Source organism: Lissotriton helveticus, chromosome 1_1, assembly GCF_964261635.1.
Source record: "Lissotriton helveticus chromosome 1_1, aLisHel1.1, whole genome shotgun sequence".
NCBI classification, from domain to species: Eukaryota; Metazoa; Chordata; class Amphibia; order Caudata; family Salamandridae; genus Lissotriton; species Lissotriton helveticus.
In genome coordinates this window covers 2,017,921,578-2,017,946,470 of record NC_136057.1, presented here as the reverse complement: position 1 = coordinate 2,017,946,470, position 24,893 = coordinate 2,017,921,578, and the positions used below count along the sequence as shown (strand labels likewise).

Genomic DNA, 24,893 nt, shown 5'->3' with positions numbered 1-24,893 from the left:
TTTTTGCGTCTGGAAGAAGGCAATAGGTCAAAAGGTGAGAAAGAGCACAGGAACTGAGCATACTGAGAAGACTCCCTCACACACAATGTGTGGTAAGAAATTTTAGGTATAGTGGCCCTGCAGGGGAAGAGTGCTTCAGGGTCTGGTCTCTTATTGGTCAAAGTTTGGATCTATTGAAACAATGTGAATTGGTTAACAATGTCAATTGATTTCTCTATGGCTGTTAATGCTATGTAGGGCTTGTTATAATTACCTTGGGACTCCCACCATGACAACAGGGAACATTCAAACATGTAAATCTATGAAAGATTGGATTGGAGAATATATGGTAATCTACTTGGATGATATATTTACCTTTTTTACATTGTATGAAGTGCATGTGCACTATGCTTTTTACTCCATCATTTGCTTTATGAAAAAGGGATGGAATGAAAATGTCACCAAACAAAAGTACGCACAGGTAAACACATTGCAGGCCTCCCTGAATTCATAGGCTTTAGGTAACATTGTACAGACTATTTATCCACCATTATTCAACAGCTACCGCTCGACTAGCCACAGTTCTAAAATAGGAAACAGCTTTTTCATGGACTCCAGAAACCAAAAAATCCTTCCTTAGGCTCAACAGCACTTGTCATGCAAGATTTCAACATTGAGGTACCTTAGAAGGTCAAGGCAGGTTCCTACAACTGTGCTTGATGAGTAGTGGTTTCTCAGCCCCATGAAACAACAAATGAACTACAACTGGTGGTGTTTCGTTCACAGATCTTCACATCAGCCATCCCTGAGAGTATACTTTTGAATACTATGCACTAATTCAATCAGCGATACTATCTAGAGGAAGCTGTTTTTGCTATCATGGCTGTGCGGATCATCGGAACCCAAATCAAATCACAACAGCCTTGAATATGAAGCAAAGACAACCGGGATGGGCCTATTTGTTTTTTAGATTTGATTTTATGACCACTTACAGAAGGAAAGCATGTATATTAATGCAATGCATTATCCTAAAAGTAGCTGATGGAAATAGCTAAGAATACACATACCTTACAAAGTAACCATACAGAATTAATGATGAAGTCATAACACACGTTCAATACTTTTACTATTTGTCAAAGCAGCCTTTAACGAGGTAGACCAAAAATAGTTCCCAGAAAGAGCAAACACAGGCTAGGTCGAGTGCATGATGGTCTGATTTTTGAAGGACACCAACATTGGCTTTTTTCTTTCAATCTCCAAAAGACGTTATTGGAATGGTATCAATGAAGTCAATTCATGAGTGTTATGGAAATAAATAAGCCCCTAAAGCTACTACCGCATACATCTATATTTATTGAGCCAGATGGGGACGCCTCACTATTCTAGAGTTACAATTTTGCTATCTTTCCCTACTGTTCGCTCCTTGTGCTTCAGCTCTTTTTTTTGTTTTTCACATCTTGTATTACCTGCATTGTGTGTCCCTACACCTAAATGTATGATGTCTCCACATTGTACATTTTACTAGAGTTGTGTGCCTTCCATCTCTTTGAAGGAAAGTGGTACAGTGTTGCCTAAGAGTCAAGGTTCTCCTCAAAGTATTCCCTCAATAAGACAAAGTTCATAGATCAATTTGTAAGGTAGAAATGTGAGCTTCATCAATTAAATTCATGCAGGTGGAATGCCTGTTTCTATTGATGGTTAGACTTCCACCTGATTTATAGAAATAAGGGCCTTCCTTCTTGGTGAACCACCAAAGGATCTAATGTCTTATTAGGAGGAGTAGCACTGGCCAAAGAAGCACACTAAACATTGTTCAAACAACTACAATAGTGGATATTGAAATTCCAGAGCACCTAAGGGGCCGTTCCAGTGACAGTTATTCCAGATGAGGAAATGTACAAATTCAGCAGCCTTGCCACATATCTTACAATTTGCATACTACTTATTGTACTATGCCAGTTTGTTACGCTCAAAACACTATTAATAGAAAGAGTATTCCAACCTATATCTAACAAAATCAAAAAATAACCATTTTCTTAATATTATGATCCTATCTCCGTTCCACATACCATGAAAATTGTCTCTGTGAACTGTAACTGCATTCTGTAGATGCCAATTGTGCCACAGGCTTAAACAAATGAGGACACATTGTTCAAAGTGAATCTTTAGAACTTTCATGCTTTCTGGTTTCAACACATGTATTAGCCAGTAGTTCTGCCTAATTGCAGACATGATAACTTTAGCATTTGTGGAAAGGTTATTGTTACATGTGTGTCTCCCTAAGGTTGCCTTCAACTATAAAAGAAGACGTTATAATTCTCCATATCTGCTGTCATTTTTATAAAATTATTCTCTACGGTACGTAAGAGTGCCACATACATCTTCTTTGCTTTACACAATACATGAATAGATAAAACGCTTGAGTTTAATTTTTTATCCATTTGAATCTGGAGTAGCATTATACAATTAATAAATAAGCGGGCTCTAGCTGTACTGCAAGATGGCTTGTACTCAGGAGTTTCTGAAACCAGGATTCAGATGTCATTTTGTTACCCGTAAGGAGTATTTATACAATTGTGAGACATGTGTAGTAACGAAATCTCTTTTTTTTACTGTTCAAATTATCAAAAAAAGGCAGCAGACAATGTATACAAATTACCTTTGCAAATGGCATGTGGATGCCGTGATCAGAGACCATCAGTTAAAGCTTTCTTGACTCCAACACTTCCTAAGTCCCAAATTATTCTGCAAACGAGAAGAACACAAATGTATTCGTATTGAAATTGAATATCATTATTGTTTTAATATTAGAAATACTGTAACAGATAAAAGTCTACATAAACTTAATTCGAAACTGATCTACACACTTCAAGTAATTCTGGACATTGACTATCAGTTACCGTCCAGGTCGTCTACTATTTACTATTTTGCCACAAATATTAAGAAGGAATTATCAGAAGCACTTTTGAGGCTCTTAGTCTAGGATCAGTTTATTCTTGCAATAAGTGACTGTTGTTTACAGCTAATTTCTTGACCTACACACATAAGTTAAAGAAGTCAGGGAGGTTTCTGCTAACACAAACTGTAATTTGTATGACAAACAAAATATTTGACAAATCGAAGACAAAGTGATAAAGCTTCATTCCCCCCGTATTAGGATTATGCTTGGTGAAGAATGTGGCATGTTCCCTGGTATCAGCATTGCACAGACATGCAATGATCTGCATGCTGGTATGCCCCCTGCACATTAAATACCAAAGTAAACAAATATTGAGGACAAAACATCAAATCCAAAATAATGAAGGGGAATTTCAATTTTCTTGACCTAACCCCACATATATGTACCTTGACAGTATATATTTTCAAGGTATGTAGATGTGGTGCTACGAATTGTAAACATATACTTCCTCTAGATACACTTATCTTTCAATATTTTGCTCTTCGATATTTTGTCCATGATAACCTTTTATCATGAAACTCGGAGCCTTGATATTCAGTAGTACAATACTACAAGCTAAAAAATAAATACATTTTGAAACAGTAATGGACATAAATTCCTTTTACCTTAACCCGTTGGCTGCTTCGGCGATTTCGCGGCAGTGCGGCCGTTTTAAAAAACGGGCGCGGCCCCGTCGGCCATTGGCCGACGGCAGCACCAGCGAGGTAGTGCTGCTGTCGGACAATGGCCGACGGCAGCATGGAAGGGGTTAAAGGAGAGTAAAATGAAATGTATTTATTCAGTGAGTCAAATATCATTTACACAAATATTGCCCCATTGGTGTAGATTTTCTGATTCTAACTCTGATGGGGTGATATATTTCTAAACAATACTTAGACCACACTATTTTTGTAAGGCAATACTTAGGCCACAATATTGTAGTAGCATAACATGTTTGCAGCATACTTATTTATGCAGGCTGGCAGCATACTTCAATTTGTTGATATATTTTGCAGGTGCTACGTTATTAAGCACATACACAGAAAGCAACTGCAGGGAGTAATGCCTATTCGTTTTGCGGAATTATGTAAGGTAAATGTTCAACTGTTCAACTGCATGAAAACTTTCCTAGCTATCGTAATTGAAAGTTTCAATTCTATTAAAGACTCAGAGTCAAGGATTATGCTGTCACTTTCTTCACTTTATTCTCACCAGACATTTTAATACAGTTTAACCACAAACCACATTTACCATGAAACAGTGGGAATTGATAAAAATAAACAATGGACAACGTGGTCCAACAGTTCATCAGTGTCTAATCAGGTCACAGTGTCTGCCTCATAGTCCCTTGCCACTGTTCTTAGCTCCTTTTTCGTTGCATGAGTCAGGCCATGGCCCTTTTTCACAAGTCCTGCTGCCCATTTTTTGGTCCTGGAAAAAGATATCAAATTACCAAGAATACCCATGGACAAGACTACACCATAAGCAAGGCATGCACAAAACATGTCCATCAATCCACATAAACTTACAATAGTCATGACAATGATAATGTAACCCAAAACTTAGTAGTCACGGGGAAGGTCTACTGGATCAGCAATCCGTGGGTGGGATAATGCTTACCTCAAAGTCCTTAATAGAATTGAAACTTTCAGTTATGATAGCTAGGAAATGTTTTGTTCTGTGTCAGGACCAGAGGCAAGGATTATGCTAGTTTAAAGGTTACTCACCACCAAATGAACCACATCCAACACTGGCTTAAAATATAATGTCTTAAAGGTAAAATTAGATGACTAATTGGCTGTGTTCACACTATCTTCAAGGCAGGCACCCAGACTGAATGCCTTGGAGGCCATGGTTCCACGAGTGGAATGCACACCAAAGATTTTTAGATCCATTCCAGCCTGTTGCATAACCAACCATAACCAACGGGTTATGGTTAGGGAGCACACAGCCTTGTGCAGCTTTCTGAGGGCAATTAGGAGCTGTCTCTCACCCGGGGGCCTGAAGTCCATGGACATCTCTTCACAGGCCTTAAGACATTGAACTACACATAACTTAGGAGAACTCAGAAAAGCTGGGTATTCTATGTCCCTAGTATTAGATTTGGTATGTCTGCTAAGCATAAAAGACACTTCAGAGGGGGGACAAGGTCCCTACAGTAATGTCTAGGGCTGAACATTGGATACCCTTTTGCACGACTCCATGCAGCTCAATATTGTCAGCTTCACGAGAGCTCCTTCCGCGATAGGAACCTATTGAGTTGCCAGAATAGGAGAAAGTTAAGCACCTTGTTAACATCCCACGGAGCCGAATAACATGTATCCAGGGGAAGTGATAACAACATGCCACGTTAAAGGTGACATACAAAGGGATGTTCCCCTTCCAGGGGCACATGTCCGACGCTGAGATAGCTGAACAGAATGTATTTATTGAGCAGTATGCCATACACTTCTGTGCTAAACTAGCCAGGAAATTCCATACTTGAGCTATGTCAGTGCCCCCAGGATCACAACTCTTTCGCACACACCAATGACACCATCTCGTCTAGGCTGACTGGTATCACTTGATGGTGCTATCAGACCAGGCTTTTGACAAGAGGTCTTCAGCCTGTGTCGAAAGTCCCGGGAGCAACCATCGACTCTTGTAATCCGCCACGCAATTAGGCGGAGGGCACCCTCTAGTACCATCTGATATGGGATCCGATCCGGATTGAGAAGAATAGCCAGAAATAGGGGAGACAGATTGAAAAATCCCATGTAAGTTCCAGAGGAACCGGAAACCAGACTTGAGAATTACAAATCGGAGTGGCCAACACTACTTTTGTGGCTGTCACATGATCTGGGCTGCTGCCCTCGTAATCATTGTGAATAGGGAAAACGCATACCCACTCTCCAGCTCTCAGTTCTGCAGAAATGCCTCTATGCCCACAGCCAGAGGATCCGGTCTCCAAATGAAGAACCTGGGCAGTTGATGATCTGATTTGAAGGCAAATAATTCACTGAAAATGAGCCCCATTGGCTCTGCAGGCTGGCAGAGACTTCCAGATGAAGATTCCAAAGGCTGGAGTCCTGGAAGTGACTGGACTGCCAGCCCCCCGCATAGTTCTCCTGACCGGGAAGATATATCTGATGATCCAGGTACAACTGCCAGAAGTTGGTCACTAGATTTGAGAGTACCTTGGATCGCATGCCTCCCAGGTGATTGATATACCTGACGGCCAAAATGCTGTCCATTTTGAGCAGGACACAGGACGGGATCTTATCTCTGCTCCAAAACCATACTACAAAAGATCCGGCCAAGAGTTCCAAACAGTTGATGTGCAATCTCTGTTCTTGAGGAGACAACAACCCTCCTGTGGAGACGCCACCCAAACGAGTGCCCAAGTCTGACCTGCTGACATCTGATTCTATAATGGGCTCCGGGGGAGAGCAGAAAAACACTTTCCCGTTCCATACTTCCATGTGGGAAAGCTGCCAGAGAATCTCCTCCCATGCGTCATCCGAAAATACGACCAACTGGGAGTAAGATAGGCCCCTTCGCGTTTGTGCCGCCTTTAGTCTCTGAAGAAAAAGGGGATGGTGCAATGAGCTAAAAAATGGTGTTGGATCTAGCCCTGATCTCTTGACTGGGTGAGAGTACTCTGCTTAATTCAGAGACTCTGTCCATCACCACCCCTTGTTGTAAATTATTTAGTCTCTGAAGGGCCTGATAGTACAGGATCCCCGGAAATATGACCTGGTTGGATGACGACAATAGACCCACCAGGCAAGCAATCTGTCGCAAGGACACTCTGTGTTGGGCTAACATTATCTGAAGCTCGTGCTGGATCTTGAACACTTACCGAGAAGGAAGACTGGGGGTAGTCTAGGTGGAGTCTATGAGGACCCCCAGAAAAACAATCTTTTGAGAATGGATTAGAAGGGATTTTTTTTCATTTATCACAAAGCCAAGACTTTTGAGCAGGTTGACAGTTTCCTGCAGTTGGACTGAAAACGGTTGGGGTCATGTGCCAGGAGGAGCATATCGTCTAGGTAAATAATGAGTCAGATCCTTTGCACCCGGAGGTATTCCATGGCTGGTTTGAGCACTTTCATGAAGCACCAAAAAGTACAGGAGAGGCCGAAGGGTAGAGTTGCAAACTGAAATGTTTCCTGTCACCAGATGAACTGAAGGAACCTTGTGTGAGGAGGGAAAATCAGTGTGGTCAAATAAGCATCTTTGAGGTCCAGGCAGCCCATCCAGTCCTTAAGGTGGAGGATACCCTCCATTTTGAAATGGAGGTACACCAGCCACTCATTGAACTCTTGAAAATGTATTTCTGGTCTCTGACTCCCATCGGTTTTGCCTCCTAGGAACAGATTGCTTATGAAGCCATGGAGGTGGGGTAGTTGGTTGGACAAATAGCCCCTTTTTTTTAGGAACGATGTAACTTCTGCGTCCACCAATTCCACTTCCTGTTGTGAGAACTGGAGTGGTCTGCAGTGTGTAACCTGACATGGGAACCCGTAAAACTCTATGTGAAACCCCTGAACTGTCTGTAGAACTCACGCATCGCTTGTTTTTGACTGCCAAAAATGGAAAAGATTTGCCAGGTGTCCCCCCACTCTTATGAGGGTAGAAGGGCGAACACTCACCGGAAGTGGAGGGAGCCACAAATCCCTTGTGTCCTCGGCCTCTGCAGCGCCATCCTCAGGTCGGGTAGGAATTCCCAAAGCGGATTGGGTCTTGATATTGCCCGCACCTGGAGCCTTGCCCTCTAGCAGGAAACTGAGAGAAAGGCTTGTCAGCCAGCAGCCCCTGCTCAACCGGCCCCACAGAAAACCAGAGAGGAAAAAACCTTTTACTAGAGGACTAGGCTTTGTCTGGTGAAGATATTCACAAACTTTTCAAGTCCCTTAAAAAAAGGCTCATCCAAGAGCTCCCCTTGTGCCATATCGTCCGCCTATGAGTCAGCGAGGTCCCCAAGCTTCAGGACCACCTTTACTAGGAAGTAACTGGCAGTAGCGGGCACCGGGCGTTTCCCCAGTGGGCTGCCAGGGTGGGGGCCGATTTTGGGCCCCTGGGGGCCGTTTTTGTTACAGGGGCTGTTTTTGCAGCATAGCTGCAAAATCGGCCCCTGTAAAAAAATTGGCCAAAACCAGCCCTGGCATACAGCTCGGCCGAACCCCCAAACTCTCGGTGGTGGGTGGGCTGCTGAGCACTTTGCCAGGGCCGGTTTTGGTTCCCAGTCCAGCCCTGGAAGGAAACTCTCTGTTCAGTGGACAGAGAGCGATTAGCATTGCCCATGAAGGCAATTGCAAACTGCGCCCAACCAGAGAGGAGAACTGGGGAGATGAGAGATTCCAAAACCTTGGCATCCTCTGCCATGTCGAGAATCTTGGTTCAGAGGCCAAGGGCATCCAGGCGCTAATACTGGCACGCAGTGAACCTTGTGGGTGTAAGGGTATATTAGCTTGAGCACACCTGTAGGCAAAATCAATTGCTGAGGTGAAACGCAAAATAAGTAATCCAAAGTAGTAGAATAGATATTCTGATGTTTACTTCAATCGGTAGGACAAGTCATATTTCATTATATGGTTCAGAATTCCGTTCGATGAATAAATTCAAGTAGTAGCAAGACACTCAAAGGTGACAAAATGTTTTCAATTCATAATTTCGTACGAAACAACCCCAATGCATTTCGAGCCATGGGCTCTTCTTCAGGGGGCATGTGTCTGGAAAGAAACAGAGAAAGACGCTATGTAGCAAGAGGCCCGAATTAAAATTGCATCAAAGTCAAAAAGGTTGTGCAGAGTAATGAAATGCGACTGTCATGAAAGGGGGTGGACAGTGGGGCTGCAATGGTAAGCATGGTGATATGCAAGGAAGGAAACGGAAGTGCTGTATGGAAACTATGAAGTGAAAAACATAGACAATGCAGAGAGAACGCTTATTCCAAAGTTATCGTAGGGGCTGTGCAGATACCGAAAAACAGGTGTAAGACGTGCAAGGTAATACCACGAGCAGAGCGAGAAAGAAATGACCAAGTGCATAGAGCCGTTCCTCGAAGTGATTGAAAAAACTAGATGCGAGAAAAGTAATGTACGTGCGAAGTGACAGACCGCAGTACTCAACATTAAAGGTGCTCCGCGTGTGTGCGACTTATCATATAAAGTGTGCCCATAAAATGCGATATCTGGGGTAAGCTAAAAGGTCAGAAAAGGCTTACCGTACACGAAATAATGAAAAGCATAATCAAACGCCATGAAGTTCTTTCCCGAGCGTAGTGTACAATTCAGTGAAACGTGAGCATGCGTGATAAACGTTTGGGAAGCGTAATAGAAAGAGGACTGAAAGTGTTGTGCGCGATTCAACCTTGCTGATAAAGTTACTTGAATAACTACGTGAAAAGAATGTTAGAAAAACGAAGGAAACAGTAAGAATGCAGTAAGGAAAACAGCCAAAGCAATGGTGGAAAGGAATGAATGGAAAATGATAAAAAAGATAAGACCACTGGGAATTAAACAATGAAGTGACCAAAGAAATACAAGTGAGAAAATGTTTCAGTGAAACAATGGTTATGTCTTGGGATGTGTCCACAAGAATTATCTCAGAGCAAGGACTACAAGTGTAGAGAAAGCTCATAATGTGAACGACCACTTCGAAGATAGGGAGTAAACTGAAAAGGAAGACACACTAAAGTAAAAGATGGAAAAAATGGGACAAGAGAGATAGGCGGTAAACGAGTGGGAATTGGAAACATGTACCAAAGGTAAAGAGATGAAAGAGAGTGGGGAAAAAAAACAAGGGGTGAATGAAGCGAGTGACAGCAAAGGCAAGAGGAACAAGTAGAAAAGCATAAAAAAGTAACACATCAGTGGAGAAAACGAACTGTGGAGAGAACAATTAAAGAAAGCAAATGCAATTGGAAATATACAGAGATAGGGTGGTGAACAATATAAAAGCCAAAGAGAGAGAGCAAGCATGGGGATACACTGGACAGACATGAAAGTTCACAGGAAGCTGCTGTATTCTAGTCTCTCATTTAGACCCATCGGAAGAAAAGAGTTCAGCTTGTGCATCCAATATAATTCACGTTGTAAAAGAAATTTTCTAGGGTCTCTGCCTTCAATGCTCTTGACTACCTCCAGTATGAGAAACCGAATTTCACTGTCGTTATGAGCTGCATTCACGTAGTGAGCCGCTACACTTGATTTTAAAAAAATTGTTTGAATATTGCTGCGATGTTCTGGTCAACGAACCTTGATTTTCGGCTCAGTTTTCCCCACACAGGGCAAGCCATACGGGCATGTGAGCGACATCACACGACATTAGCCGTGTCGCATGTGGCATTTACTTGCAGGTGAATGGGAGTTCCTTGAGTAGGATGCATAATAGTGGTTCCTGGTATAATGCTGTTACAGTTCCCACAATTGTGGCATGGGATAGTACCCTTATATGTAGTGAGTTAGGTGTTACGTGGTCTGAGCATTTGTTGTAGGTTGTTTGAGCGCTGGAAAGCAAAAATCGGTTGGTTCTGGAAGATGTTGTTGAAGTCAGTTTCAAGTTGTAACAGTTGCCAATGTTTGATGATTGATTGTTTGATTTTCTTACTCTGGGTAGAATATTTCTAAACAAATACGCAACGTGTCTCTGTGTTGTCACTTTTGATTTTTTTTGGTTAGCAATTGGGTGCGTTCTATAGCTTCAACTCTGTCTTCTGCTGTCTTAATGATGTTGTTAGGATATCCTCTTTGGAGAAATTTATTGATAATTATGGTGCTGTCAGTTTTGTGGGAGTCCTCGGAGGAAGCAATTTGTTTGTCTCGCAAGAGTTGGGAGTAAGGTAAATGCTTCTTCAAGCTTATTTGGTGGAAACTGGTAAAGTGAAGTTAGTTATTATCTAAGAAAGATATTTGGATGAACTTATAGTGTGGGTAAATTGAACGAGTTCATTAACTTGATTGAGGTGGCGTATTACAGTGATGAGTTGAGTTTCGGAACCAGTCAACATTAAAAAAAATTCATCAATGTAACGATAATAGATTTGAAGATGTTCTTGCCATTCTGAATTCGTCAGGATGTGTTCGGTTTTGTATTGGTGCATAAACAGGTTGGCATACGCCGGAGCGGCGCAATTTTCCATGGCTACTCCCGAAAGTTGAACGAAGAATTTGCCTGAGCATTTGAAATAACTGTGGAGCAGGGTGAATTGCATTAGTTCCATGAGAAAAACTTGAATATCGAATGGCTTCTGAGTTTGTAGTAGAGACGATTCCATGGCTTGTAATCCGAGGTTATGGGGAATGGATGTGTTTAAAGAGTTGACATCGACGGTACAAAGAAGAGCTGGATGGTTGGGATCTATGAGTATATTCTTGATTTTTATCAAAAAGTCGGTAGTTTCTTGAATGTAACTAGGCACAGTGATGATGCTAGCTTGTAAATGTCTATCAAGGTAAGTGCCAATCGGCTCGTGAATGGAATTGCGAGTGCTCACGATGGGTCTAAATGGGGGTCTTGAGGCATGTTTATGGATTTTTGGAACCAAATACAGATAGGGGATTTGAGGGTGATCTTTGAGCAGGTATGTTTTGTCTCTTTCTGTAATGGTTTCCAACTGCACAGCTTGGTCGAGAAGGGTCTGAAGAATGTTTTTGAATTCCTTGGTGAGATCAGAATCAACTTCCATGTAAATGTTGGGATCCTGCAGATGGGCGGTCACACTGTCATTGATGAAACTTGTAACGAGGATGACAAGGGCGCCACCCTTGTCGGCCTTGCAAATGGTGATATCATCATTTTCAGCTAATTGCGCTAGGGCTTGTGTAAGCCAGGATCTGTTTATGCCCTTTGTGGGGTCTTTTATGAACTTGGCCAGGAAAGTGGCAAATCTGGGGTTCAAATCTGGAGTCAGGGATTCCTTCCATTCCAAAGAGGGTCGAGGGCACTCACCCTTAAGGCAATGATGGGCTCCTTCCCCAATGGGGCTCTGATCCCCCCGCCACGTAGTTTGCCACCTTCATGGAGGGGGCCCACTCAAACAAGGGGAGAGAGGATGTAGCCTAACGGTTAGGGTGGTGGACTTCAAATCTGGGGAACCGGGTTCGAGTCTCGGCAACGATGCTCATCATCCTGTGATTCTAGGCAAATCACTTAATCTCCCTGTGCCTAACAAAAATGAATGTGTTCTCATGTAAGGCAACTGGTGCTAATGTAAAGCGCCCTGATACCTGATTTTGGGTCAAGTTTGCGCTATATGAAACTTTGGAAAAAAAGAAAAAAAACGAGAAAAAAAAACAGGGATGGAGGAGTTCCTCCAGCTCAAGCATTTCTGACCCATCGTCAGGGACACTGGGGCCAGTGGCAAGAGGTGTATAAGAGGGGTGCCGAGGCCCTATGGGCATCATCATGTGGGGGCAAATAAGATCGGGTCTGGGGATCCTTGCCAGGCCAGGCGAGTCCTTGGGCGCAGAAAAGGCTGGGCTTGGGCAAGGAATGCCTGAATAAGGTATTCAAAGGCATCATGATCAACCTCCACTTCATGGGGATGTTTGACTGGGGCTAGGTCGGTATCCGAAGGCTGGGCAAGAGGGGGGAGTTTTGTGGGTGGTGCTTCTGTTCTGGGTTCAGTTGAATCTTGAGGTTCTGTTTCAGTCCCATGTGTGTGTCATTAAACCTGATGTTGCTGACTTCTGTGCTTTGGCTGTTTTCTGTTGTCTATGAACCCGATTTTGCTTTGATATCTGCTCATGTGTTAATTACTGTGGTGAGGAAGATGGACGAGGAGGTAATGCCCTGGTTACTTACCGGTAATCTTCAGTTCTCCGAGTCCAAGTCTTCCTCGCCACAGTATAGCTTTCCATCCCTCCTGGCCCTTGTTTGCGGCATGTTTCCGTTACTTTGATTGCAGGTCTTTGAGGTGTATTGTGCCTCCTTTTATCCCATTGGTGGATAGAGGTGGGGGCCATGTTGGAGGGATCGGAGACTAGTAGGCTGACTTTCTTTTTGCTTGGAGTTTCTGTGGGAGCATAAAGTACATGTGTTAATTACTGTGGCGAGGAAGACGGTGGAGGAGCTCATTTTTTTACCAGTACCCAGTGTTTCATAGGAAATATGGTTTCCAGTTAACATGCAAAAAAATGGCTGCTGAGAATAAAATAAAGAAAGGGAAGGCATAATCCTTGCCTCCGGTCCTGACAAAGAATCATATTTTTGCAAGCTAAACATCTGATGCTCTCTAGGCTCAGACGTGGAAAACACTCAGTATGCAATTTAAAGGATGCCCTTGAAGAACTAACCAGTGCCTCAAGGGCAAGTGGAAGCTGCAATATATTTAAACCGAATGAGCATAAACAAACCGTGGTCCACATCATTGCTAGTGTAATAAAAACACATAGGAAAATGTTAACGTATCAGTAAGACAACATCACCCAGTTGCACAGCATTTCTGGTTGTATCAGGTCGTTGACAGGAAATTGATATGTGTTGCTTGTTTATTTTAAATCTCAATTATGAGAGAGAGCCTAGGAGAAAAGAACGTGCCAATATTAAGCCAGGTTAATTGTGAAGAAAGGGCTCCAATTGTAATGGAGTCAAATAACGGGAGGGGAGGCTCCATGTATTCTTAGTTTATTTACAATGTATGTACTACTTTAATTAAGCTTTATTTAAATTAATCAACATGGGAAACCTAATATAGGTACTATGTCAATGTCGTACTGAATTGTTGTATGAAAACAGGGAATGAGCTATACAGTTTAACAATCAACTACCGAAATAGGTTTTGTAGAATGGATTAATCACATATTAATGATATTTCTAAACGGGGTTCTTTGTGGGCATACAAAACAGGATATTGTCTCTGTGATGCATGTGATAAACTACATTTTACATGATTACAGACTGAATTTTGAAAACTTGTAGACAAGTGCAATCATCATCATGTTGTGTGCCTTTGGTAGCTTTTCGAACGTTTTGATCAGCAACAATACGACGAGACTTATTGAGTGATGTCATTTCAGAATTAGAGGTATTGATGACCGTCGATCTGCCCTTTTATAACCCTTTATTCACCAACTCGCCACAGTGAGAGAAACTAACGACATCACATGCCCATACGTTGTGGGCCCTATCATGCCCACATGCTGCCTACGAGATAACACAGACACTTCGATTATCGGTGTAATTGGCCCCCGGGGTCGTGTGTGGGAGGAAGGGCTGTCCTGTGACGTGTCACCAGGAGACTATAATGTCCTTTGAAAACCACACTAACATCACGCTGTTTACTTCGACACCGCCATTGAAAAGCTTTACGTTTCCTGCTGAAAAGTTGGGGTAATGGCAGGAAGTGGAAACTACTAAAAGTAATTTGGGGGTTAGAATCCTGTTTACTTTCGGTTCATTACAATTTTTAGATAGGGAGTGCTGCTATCAATGACAAGCCACTGAAATCATAGTGATTAGGAAAAACCCAAGCATTACACAAAGAAAAAATGCAGCAATTGAGACACGCTAACTCTGTAGGCGAGTGGGAGGGCAGAAGTATGTACTGTGCAGTGGTCATTTTGGACTATATTGTCCCAAATGTATGAGTGGAATGGTTTGGTAGGGTACTGCTATTTACGGACGTCACGTTTTCCATTGAAATAGCCTTTTTAAATAGCCACTACATTTGCATCTGAAATGCAGTTTTGTTATTAATCCTAAATGGCAAGCACATTTTATATGTGGAAATCCGGGTTCAGTGCATATTTATCATTTGCAAATCACACAAGTGACTTGTCTTGGTTTTTTGTGAATCCTATTCAAATATTTGTTCCATCGCATTTCGAAAAAAAAATCCCTCATTTGTACTTTCCATGCTTCTGCTATAAATATTTCTGTAGTTAATTTACATTTATTTGAATTGTATTGCGTGTGTGTTTGAAAGCCTTTAGCACATTCCGTGTACTCCAGCAAGATTGCCACTTGGTTTTAACAAAAACAATCCTCCCTTTTCTGCCAGAGAAAGGCAAAGTAAAATACAATCCCAATGTTTAAAGTATAAGGAGAGATTTGACAGAAGTCATTACCTTACATTCGACCTTTATCTTTGAATACATAGCAAATCTGACAAGATCAAACCAAATGTTAAATGCCTCTTTATTGCTCGTAATACCTTTGGCCTCCAGCTACAATATGTGGGGGCGCTGCAGCACCTCCTACACCCCTACTCCCAGATCCCCTGGTTCATGACAACACCCCGATGAACCCTGAGACCAGAGCTAGCAAGAACAATGTCAAGGATGCCAAAGTGCAAGCCAGAAATAGTAACTGCTACCCTTGGCTATCCGAAATTGACATCCATAATGCAGTGCATATAGACATATCTAAAATGTGCTGTACTTATAGTTTATTTTTAGTCTATTGATGGGACTATGACTTACATGTGTAACCTATTATAGCCTAGACCAAACAGCCACAGTTTAATTTTTAAATTGGTACCAGGAACTTTGGTAACGTTTCTTCTGTGCTATAAGTCATGACACCCCACTCAGTATGTGGCCTGCTGACCAAAATGGAATTGTATGAGAACCTTGATGACAACATATCTGTCTCTTCCAGGTTGCAGGTCATGTTTACTTAAGTCTTATGGAATAAAATAGGTCTGTATTTAGCATCTAAATCTGTACCAGAATATTCCATGACGTGTATAAATGCCCATGACACCCCCATTAGTTAGCCCTTAGTAGGAAATTAATTGCCATTAAGGTATTGTTTTCTGGGAGGAGAACATCACACTTCATGTGTCAACACACTGGGACGCACATCTCACTGTACTGGTACTCCTGACCTCCAACCAGGACTAAGAGATTTACAGCATGTTTGGCTAGACACATGTGTTGGATGCATGGTATTGGCTTTGGGAGGTTAGAGCAAGCACTGGCAAAGCCAATTCATTTCCCCTATCCAAGAACTATTGGCTTTGCCATTGTCTTTTGCCATGTTAAACAGCAGTGTGGCTGTTGTTCAGCGTGGTGTAGAGTGGCGTAGAGATGAGTGGCATGGAGGATAGTGGAGTAGAGCAGAGTTCCACAGAGTAGAGGGCACATAGTACAATGATGCAGTGAAGAGGGGCATGGAGTAGGGTGGCAGGGGGTGGTATATAGTTGAGTGGAGTACAGCAGAGTGGAGTGGCATGGAGTAGAGTAGCGTGGAGTGGCGAACAGTAGAGTGCTGAATAGTAGAGTGCCATGGCGTAGGATGGCATGGAATAGAGTGTGTAACCACACTATTCACTCTCACTCACTTTTCACAGGCCCCCACTTAGAAGTGCATCCCTGTCGTCAGGTGTATGCCCACCCTCCACCGAACCGAGTTTCTGGAGGGCGAGGACTGAGCAATGATGAAGCATGACACCAGGAGGTGTGTGAGACCAGTCCGTCACATTTTGTGAGATGCCTACACTCACAGTTTAATTCTTCTGCACCTAGGTCACTACTCTGGGAGCGGCCCCATTTTGTGTTGAACATGGAATAGAGTATCACAGAGTGAAGTAGCACTGTGTGGAATGTGAAGTGGCGTAAAACAGAGCAGCACTGAGTAGAGTGGTGTACAGTGGAGTAGAGTGAGGTGATGTAGAACAGAGTGGCATAGAGTAGAGTGGCGTAGAGAGGAGTGGTGTGGAGTTGAGTAGTGTAGCATAGAACGGAGTGGTGCAGAGTGGAGTGGCATAGAGTGGCGTAGATTGGAATGGAGTAGCATGGAGTGGAGTGGGGTAGAGTGCTGTAAAATGGCTTTGTATAGAGTGGAGTGGCACAGAGTGGCATGGAGTGGAGTAGCATAGAGTAGAGTGGAGTGGCATAGAGTGACATAGAGGCAAGTGGCATAGAGTGAAGTGGCATAGCACGGAGTATGGAGTGGCAAAGAGTAGAGTGGAGTGGCAAAGAGTAGAGGGGAGTGGATTACAGTATAGTGGCATAGAGCACTGTGGCATAGAGTACAATGCCATAGAATAGAGTGCCTTAAAGTGGCATAGAGTGAGGTAGAGTGGAGTAGTGTGACATAGAGTGAAGTAACATAGATTGGGGTGTGGAGTGATGCAGAGTAGAGTGGAATGGTGTAGAGTGGCATTGAATGGTGTAGAGTGGAGTGGTGTAGAGCAGGGGTTCTTAACTTGTGGTCCAGGGATCCCTGGGGGTCCACAATTCCTATTCAAAGAGGCTGTGATTACTTATAAAATTAAATAATGTAACAGTTTAAAAAGGTGTGTATAAATAAAGTAGCTAAATGTACACTTCAAATTTGTAAAAATGTTCTGTAAATGTGAAGGAATTTGAAACTGGAAACTGAAATTTAAGTAGGTATCCTTATGCTGATTTGTGGATCAGTGCAAGTTCATCAAACAGAATAAAACAATGGATGATGGGTGACCTCCACTGAATTTAGAAAAGCTCCAACCTTAATCTGTCAATTGAATAACATCACCATTTGTGTATTTGTTTGATGAATGCTTGTTTTCATATTTTTGTGTATTGTTTTGAGATTTAAATAATTGAATTTGCTTAGGCTGGGATCCCTGGCTTCCAAATAAGACTCATTGTGGGTCCCTGGGTTCCAATAATGATTCAGTAGGGATCTTTGAATTCCAGGAAGGATTAAGTGGAGTCCACAGAAGTCAAAAAATTACGAGCCACTGGAGTAGAGTGGCATGGAGTGGTGTAGAGTGGAATGGTGTGGAGTAGAGTGGTGTGGAGTAGCATGGAGGGGCGTGGAGTGACATGAAGTGGCATGGAATGGCACTGTGTGGAGTGGAGTGGAGTAGAGTAAAGTGGCATACAGTAGAGTAGCATAGAGTAGAGTGGCATAGAGCAGAGTGCAGAGTGGTTTGAAGCAAAGTCCAGTGGAGTGCTTGAGAGTAGTGTTGTGTTGAGTGGAGTGACATAGAGTGGCGGAAAGTAGAGCGGCAAAGGCTAGATTTGTCTAGAGTAGAGTGGCGTAGAGTAGAGTGGTGTAGAGTACAGTGGCACAGAGTGGAGTGTGGGGTGGCTTGGAGTAGAGTGCAGTGGAGTGGCATGGCGTAGCCTAGCATGGAGTGATTTAGTGTGGCCTACAGTAGAATGGTGTAGAGTAGGGTAGAGTAGAGTGGAGAGGTGTGGAGTAGTGTAGAGCGGAGTGCCACAGAGTGGAATGGGGTAGTGTGGCATGGTATAGAGTGCTCTAGAGTGGAATTGTGTGGGGTGGAGTGGAGTGACAAATAGTGGTGTAGAGTAGAGCAGAACGGTATAGATTAGAGTGGCATAGAGCAGAGAGGTATAGAGTGGAATAGCATAGAGTGGAGTGACGTACAGTAGAGTGCCATAGAGTGCATTGTGTGGAGCAGAGTGCAGTGGCAAAGAGTTTCGTAGAGCAGAGTGGTGTAGAGTAGAGTGATGTGAAGTGAAATGGAGTGGCATAGAGTGGAGTCAAGTGGCTTAGACTGTAGCGGAATGCGTAGAGTAGAATGGCACAGACAGGAGGGGCATGGGTTGAGTGGAGTGGAGTGGCATATAGTGGCGTGGCATAGAGTAGAGTGCCCTAGAGTGAAGGGGTGTAAAGTGAAATGCTGTAGAATTAAGTGTTGACTGGTGTAGAAAAGAGTGGAGTGAAATAAATTGGAATGGCGCAGATTAGAGTGCCATAGAGTAGAACAGCAAAGAGTAGAGTAGTGTTTAGTTCAGTGGCATAGAGTGGCCTGGAGTGGTGTAGAGTTCCGCAAAGTGGCATCGTGAGGAGTGGAGTGGCGTAGAGTGGAGTAGAGTAGTGAAAAGTAGGATGGCATACAGAGAAGTGGAGTGTTGTAGAGTCAGATGGCGCAGAGCGGAGTGGCATGGAGTATAATGATATAGAGTAGAGTGGAGTGACGTAGATAGGAGTGGAGTAGAGTAGAATGGAGTGGCATAGAGTGAAGTGGCATAGAATAGAGTGGCATAGAGTAGAGTGGAGTGGCATAAATTAGAGTGGCATAGAGTGAGTAGTACAGTTGCAGGTGAAAGTAATTTAAACAAGGAACCAAACTTAAAATCAACGCAAATGTATGAGACATAAAGGGAATATATGGCTGAAAGGAAGCAAAAATCGGAATGAGGTGACCAGCATCACGAAGGTGTGAATGTGTTGCTGGCATTTATACATTATAACCTCTTAATCCAACTGCATAAAATGAAATTATATTTTAGTTGTATGAGTAAGCAAAAAGCTAGAAAAACAATGTCCAAAAATGTGTTTAAAAACAGAAAAAAGTGGTGAAAGCAGCAAAATAACTGGAACAGAGGAAGTGTCCTGAAACAGACACTTTAGTCATAGTGTGATCAGTGGACAGACACTAATCAAAAGGAAGCAATCTGTGCTTTGTCCAGGCTCCACAGAAAGAAAATTAAGTGACACTTGGCATGTGCAAGCCAATTAGGAGGCAGCAAAGGAGACTGACAATGAAGCCAGCGAATGGTATACAACTGGAGGCTCCAAGCCCTCTATTGTAAACAATAACCCTTGCAAGCGAGAGTGCATGCCGAGCATGCGCTGTGGCAGGCAAGACCTTAAAATGTAGTTCCATGGGAATTCCAATGTCACACTGTTGAAAGAGTTGTTGCGTGTCCACTCAGGAAGATTCTTATTGGTCTAACTAAGAGTTTGGAAATACATGCCATCATTTTAAGGTCACACCATTCTCAGATGAAAATCTTCTGAACTTCTTTAGCTACCTATCGACATGACAAAAGAAATAGCCTTATTCAGGCTAAGATTGCAAACAGAGATGATGGAGGGACTGCCGAAGCTTTTCAACCACTCACCCCCAGTCAAGAGATCTTTATTTAATCCATCATTCTTTTGCTCATTATACAATATGCAAATCAATCTTGACCCTGCTCCTCATGGGAACAGTCCAGCCCGAACGGCCAGGCCTGGTCCTTCCTGGACTGGAAACAAGCATCCTGGGACCAGTTTTGAGGTATCGCCCCTCATCTGCCAGGCTAGCTTGAATCCAGCGGCACAGCGAGCAAAGAACCTACGTCTGACCATATCCATGGTCACTTATGGCAAACATAGCAAGCACAACAAGATGATGAACAGTGTGCTGAAACTTTGCAACCACTCACCCCCAGTCAAGAGATAAGGTTTGATCCAATGTTCTTTTACTTGCTATGCCACCCCAGTTTATACCCAGCCTTATGCAAATCAGTCTTGACCCTGCTTCTCATGGAAACAGTCCAGCTCGAACTGCCAGGCCATGTCCTCCCTGTACCGGAAGCACCCTGGGACCAGTTTTGAGGTATCACCACTCATCAGCGCTGTTATGGCCTACGAGAACACCATAACGAAACACCACCAACTCATCAGATCCACCAAAAGGACATCATCCAAAACAAAATCCACGCCAACGCCAGCTACTCCAAGGAACTCTTCAGCATCATTCAGGAATTCACCAAGCCCCCAGGGAAGCCATGGACGTCACACTCTCCCAGGACTTCTGCAACAAACTTGGCTCCTACTCCCACCTGAAGATAAGATCCCTCTATGGCAACTTCAATGAACAGACTCCTTACACAAAACTCCTTCCTCCCCTAGCAATGCCAACACGCCTACCATCTCCTCCTGGACCCCAGTCATCACCAAAGACACCGCATCAACCAAGAAAGTAATTCACTCAGGAGCCCCCACAGACCCCTGCCCTCCGCACATCTTTCACAGAGTTGGCGCCACCATAGCACCTGAGCTACGACACACCATCAACCCCACCTTCGAAGCAGGCACATTCCCCGATGACTGGAAACATGTAGAAGTCAGACCCCTCCTCAAGAAGCTGAGAGCAGATCCGACGGACCTCAAGAACTACTTACCCATCTCTCTCCTCCCCTTCACGGCCAAAGTCACCTAGAAGATCGTTAACGTCCAACTAACGAACCTCATCGAAGAGAACTCCATCCTCGACCCCTCCCAATCCCGATTCCACAGCAACCACAGCACTGAGACCGCCCTACTCGCTGCCACAGACGACATCCGCACCCTCCTCGACCAAGGCCACACCGCGGCCCTGATCCTGCTTGGCCTCTCTGCAGCCTTCAACACCGTCTCCCACTGCACTCTCACCGCCAGACTCCACAACGCCAGCATACATGGCGTCACCCTCAATTGGCTCTGTTCCTTCCTCACTGGCAGAACCCAAAGAATCAGACTCACACCCTTCCTCTCTGAACCCACAGAGATCAACTGCTGAGTGCCCTAGGGATCGTCGCTCATCCCCACGCTCTTCAACATCTACATTGCCCCCCTGTTATACAGAATGGACTCAGCATAGTATCCTATGCCGACAACACTGAGCTCATCTTCTTCCTCACCAAGGACAACCACACCACCAGACTCAGCTTCCAGGAACGAATAAAGGACGTTGCATCCTGGATGAGCAGCAGCTGCCTGAAGCTCAACTCGGAAAAGACAAAAGTCCTCGTCCTCGGACCCTCCCCCTCTGCGTGGGACAACACCTGGTGGCACATCACCCTTGGCAGCCCCCCACCCCCATGAACCACACCCGGAACCTCAGCATCATACTCGATCCTCCCTCACAATGAACTGACAGATCAACGCAGTCATCTCCACCTGTTTTAACATCCTCCGCATCCTTTGTATGACCTTCAAATGGATCCCCCCAATCCCGAAAGACCATCACCCAAGAGCTCATAACCAGCAGACTAGACAATGGAAACGCCCTCTATACCAAAATCAACAAATCCCTGCTCCGCAAGCGCCAGACCATATAGAACACCGCAGCCAGACTTGTCCTCGGCATCCATCGACATGAATACATCACCCAACACCTGCAACACCTCCACTGGCTCCCCCTCTGGTAGAGAGTAACCATCAAAATACTCACCCACACCTACAAATGTCTCCTCAACACCAGACCCCAATATCTCAATGAAAGAATCTCCTTTCACGTACCCAACAGAAACCTCCAATCCACCGACCTCTCCCTTGCTGGAATCCCATGCATCCGCAGTGCAAGAATGGGTGGCAGAGCCTCCTACATCACGGCAAAGACATGGAACAAGCTTCCTATCAACATCAGATGCGCCCCCACTCTGCACACCTTCAGGAAGAGCCTCAAAACCTTTCTCTTCGACTGACCTGGAGCTGCACCCCCTCCCCCCAGTGTCTTGAGACCGTCACGGGTGAGTAGCGCACTTCACAATTCCCTGATTGATTCAATCAATCAATTATGGGTTTGTTGAGCATGACTACTCACCTGTAAGGGTTTCAAGGTACTGGGGGGGTGCAGGGTACAGTCCATCAAGGAGGCGTTCTATTTAAAAGCCATGTTTTGAGGTCCCTAGTAAAGTTGGGGAGTGAGGTTGTCTCTCTGAGGTGGAGGTTGATTGATTAAGTCTAGCTTGAATCCAGTGGCACAGCGAGCAAGGGACTCACGTCTGGGCATCCTGCCTCCACAGAAATGGCTGTCTAGCCCCTGTAGTTAGTCTGGAGCCAATGCAGAGAAGGCAAAAAACATGTGCACTACAATGAGAAACCTCTGGAAGCTTGTCCCACTTCAAAGGAAGGCCCAGGTGTAAATGTTGGACCTTTGACATCAACTCTTCAGTACGCTTTAGGCCTGCGGCTATTCTGCCAGGAAGAAGGACTGGTGTGCTGCTGAATGGACTGCCACTCTGCTGGACTACTGCTCTGAAGAACTGCTGCCCTGCTGTACTTATTTGCTTCCTGCTGCCCTCTGGCCTGGGTGAGACAGACTGGACCTGCTTCTGTTCAACCCAGTAACACAGAGTGACTCCAAGGTCTAGTTGGCTAGCCTCCTGACTAGTTTTGACTTTTGGTCTTGATTTATTTCTTAACATGTACTCTATTTTCCTAAAATTGGTGTGGGATTTTTCTAGTGGTGTGTTTACTCTTCATTAATGTTTGAAGTGCTGCATAAATACTTCACAAAGTACTTCTAAGTTAAGCCTAACTAATCCATGCCAAGCTACCAGAGGGCTTAGCACAGGTTAATTTGGGGTTGCCTGTGCCTCACCCTGATAAGGATTGCGGTTGCTGCTTGAGTAACGGTTAACCCCATTTCTTACAGACATTATGCTGCTGGAACTGATATGAGGCATAGGTGGGCACTGAATAAAATCCAATTACCACCAACGGAAGGGGAACTGGGGTCTCCGACTATGGCCTGTACTCCCTGGTTGCTCAGCTGCAATGGGCAGCCAGGTGATTTAGTACACCAGATATGGCAGAAGCAAACATCGGTACACTATCCCATATGGTAAGGGAAACAGTGAATATGCTCCTTAGATCTAAAGGCAGGGATGGTAATCTTTTGTAACATTTATCTTTTCTCTGATGCTGTTGGGTTCGAGGCAGGCCTTTGACGTATGCATAAATGTATAGCTTATGTGCCTGGGATCCTCCAAATGGGGATACTGGGACTCCAGTTAACGAGGGGGTGAAACACTGGCAAACAGGAATAGTAAAGGTTTAGCCAAGCAGGAGATCCATATGAAGGTGGAACCCTTAGATCCTTTAAGATCTAGCATAGGGCTGCTATCTCCCTGAGCAGCAGTTCCTACTGCTGGGTCCTAGCTATTGTGGTGAGGTGAACATGGGAGACATGGTATGCTGAATCTCCTAGGCCCAATTAATTCTCGCACTGGGCAAGGAGACAAGAGATGTGTCACTGTTGTACCAAGTGATTTCATTACAAGAACGGAGGCTACATTATGCAGATCTTTTAATGCAGTCTCCAAGCAGCCGCATACATAACAATACTAAGGTTCCAGACTTGAACATTGAAAGAACATAAATGGCATGAGCTGACAACAATCTACCTGTGGCTCCAAGCAGATAAGTAACTCCTTTCTTACCTTCTATTATATTCCAATAAGTTTGCCTTTTTCCCTCTTAGGTGGTCACTGGTGGCCTAACCCCCACCTCACCGATCTCCACTTTATGGAGATCCCCCTCCCTTTCTTGTCTTCCTTTTCTCAAGTCAGGTAAGTCCCCCCCTTTTCACTATTGCGTTTATTTTTGTATTTTAACGCTTCCTTTCAGACAATTTCACGTAAGTTGTTTAATTGCCCACCGCCTCGCTCTACCCCCACTCACGGCTTAACGAGCCCTCGAGACTTTTTGACCCAGAGCACTCCCGTTTTACCTCACGGTGCAGGCCTGACTCTTGCCGCCTTCGCGATACAGGCTGCGTCTCACAAATTGCGTTCCTGCACCTCAGTGAAGTTTAGAGAAAAGTACATTCGCAACGCTGACGTCCCGTCATAGGGTTACCAAGGTCCTTTCTCCCGTAACTCTGGACTCTTCATGAACGTTACTATGGCAACCAGCCCTCGCGATCGGCAGTTGCCGATCAGCTGTCTCCATAACCTAAGATTGAAGACCAGCTGTTCTAAGCACCGCTAGCCTCTTTTCGGGCATAATTTTATAATCTTCTGTTTCTCTAATTAAAAAAACAAGAGGGGAATTTAAAGAGAGGCATTAAAGCGCTCTGATACATTTAAAGAGAGGCATTTATACACTCTGATGTATTCAAAGGGCATTTAAACAGGCCCTTCTCTCTCTCATATATTCAAGGGCATTTCAGCTACGTCACCTTACCCTGCCCTCTCTCTCCACATTATTACCATCTCCATTCAAGCCTCAGCTGTTGTTCTCCCAACATAGTGGTATGATGTCTGAGTATGATTCAGACGATGCTAGCGCCACTACCCATAACATTGACAAGGAAACCTTTAGGAAAATGTTACAAAGGGAGATGAGGACATGTATGATGGAGACTCTAAACCAGGTCATCCCATCTAAGAGGCCGCTCCCTACTCAGGAGGATGAGAGTAGCGAAATCATTATTGATGCTGCATCTGAGCTAAGGGGTAAAGAACCAAAAAAAGCTACAATCTTGATAATGAAACCCCTATGAGCACACTTGAAGGTCCTAGAACCTCTTCAAACCTGGGAGGTCTTGGCA

At 44.1% G+C, this 24,893-nt stretch overlaps 1 protein-coding gene across 1 annotated transcript in view; it reads right to left on the bottom strand.

Moving 5' to 3' along the window:
• Window positions 1-24,893, bottom strand: part of TTLL7 (tubulin tyrosine ligase like 7) — a 1,017,987-nt gene that overhangs the window by 754,442 nt on the left and 238,652 nt on the right. Inside the window, exon 3 of the mRNA XM_078659263.1 lies at window positions 2,639-2,724. The gene's annotated coding sequence lies outside the window, so the exon portion shown is untranslated. The remainder of the gene's footprint in view (window positions 1-2,638; window positions 2,725-24,893) is intronic.